We start from the raw sequence: 1,747 nt of genomic DNA, 5'->3' as shown, positions 1-1,747 counted from the left end.
TGGTTCCACACACAGCAATTTAAAAATCGAATAAATATATACAACCATTTAAAATCACAAGGGTTAGGCTCAATTTTTCAATGAAATGTAGTTCTTTTAATACTCTGCATTATTCTTCTACTTTTAGCCATTTAACAGTCCAAGAAGAACTATCTTTCAAAAAGTATGTGTATGTGAAACTGATAAAAATAAAACAAATTTCATCCATTAAAAACAGTTAAAATGAAATTAAAAACAGTCTTAATAAGGGCCAGAAGAACTATAACATTATCATATGCAAAAACAGCATAAGAACTAGGAGGGTCAAACTCAGTCGTGGGTGGATTCACTTATAGGTTGAGGGTTTTTAGTGAATAGTTTGATTTGATCAGACACTGAACAACTGAAATGTCTCACTTGTTTGTTTTGTTCTGTTTTTGCTGGTGGAGTCCGACTGGTTTGTCAATTTCATTATTCTTATCAATATGTGATTTTTACTTTTGAATAATTACAATTTTGCCACTGTGACGTTATTACTTGATGCCTAATGTAACATATGGACCCTGAATTAAAAACACTGACAACCCAGTCTCAACCTGCTTCAAGTTAGCTTATCTTATGTGTTTTGTGCTTTGTATAGAAACTTGAAGAGGATGTTCATGTGGTGTATGCTCCTGTCACTATATGAGAAGGTGATCTTAATTAAACCTTTTCTAGTATCCTCGTCTTCACCAGGAATCTCCTGCGACAACTGCAGATTCTAAGTCTATGGTTGAGTTTTAGGATTGGTGAGAATCACCACATATACCTGTATGTTGGCTCCAACAAAAATAATGCAGATGATATGAGGTGAAAACTTTTTTAATAGTGTGATATTCAGAGATGGACTAATGAAATGGTCCCTAAAAATCTTGAAATACAAATACTTTTACCATTTATCTACATCATGATCATACATCCCAATTCAGCATTGTTGTTTGGCCCTTTAAGTCTCAAATTCAGAGCATATACAGTATGTTTATCTATAAAACGCATTAATTTACCTCTGTACAGACATGTGGTTTGATCCGTTGGGTGGAGAAACATCTTCTGCATCAGGCTATTACTGGATGTTTGTGGTTGATGCCAGTTTGTGAGTGTGTGTCTGAGGTGTAAATAGTGTGTGATTAAAGTTTTTAAAATAGTGTGTGGTTAAAGAAAAACGTTTTTTTTTTTTCATTCCTGCTCATATGAAAATCATTGTTTGACTTCTGCCCTATAACAGCTTCATCACTGCTGGCCTTTGTCAAAAGCATAACAGTGTGCCGGCCAAGGGCAAAACATGCTAACTACACTAAAATAAATAAAATAGTTATTAAAGACTGTGCTCTGTTCTAAGACGAATGAGCTTGGCTCAAATTTTGGTCAATTTTCAACAACTTCAGCCAGTTGCAGTTGGTGTAATTACAAGATCTAACGGCGGGAGCTGACTGACCATGTTAAAGTCGGCATTTCATATTGCGATCCAACATTTGCCTCACATTTCAGGATGAAAAGACAAACATTTCGGGTGAAGGATAATCCACTTCTTACCTCCGAGACTGTGTTATGATCTATATGACCTTATTATTTTTATTGTGAGTATTAGGCTTATCATTACTGCTGATCACTGTTGTGCTATGATATTGTAATATTTACCATTATATAATCAGAGGAGTATAGAAAAGTTTATGAAAGTGTCACTCCATAATACAATAGCAAAATATATAAATATGTATAGCCTTTTTAT

General features: G+C 34.2%; 1 long non-coding RNA gene across 1 annotated transcript in view; it reads left to right on the top strand.

The window, feature by feature from the left end:
* Positions 1-835: 835 nt before the first annotated feature.
* LOC107575262 (uncharacterized) overlaps positions 836-1,747 on the top strand; it is a 5,809-nt gene continuing 4,897 nt past the window's right edge. The window contains exon 1 of the long non-coding RNA XR_001607831.1: positions 836-846. This is a non-coding gene — a long non-coding RNA (uncharacterized lncRNA). The remainder of the gene's footprint in view (positions 847-1,747) is intronic.

The sequence above is a fragment of the Sinocyclocheilus grahami genome, unplaced genomic scaffold, assembly GCF_001515645.1.
Source record: "Sinocyclocheilus grahami isolate Dianchi unplaced genomic scaffold, SAMN03320097.WGS_v1.1 scaffold2533.1, whole genome shotgun sequence".
NCBI lineage: Eukaryota > Metazoa > Chordata > Actinopteri > Cypriniformes > Cyprinidae > Sinocyclocheilus > Sinocyclocheilus grahami.
This window is presented reverse-complemented; position numbering and strand designations above follow the sequence as displayed.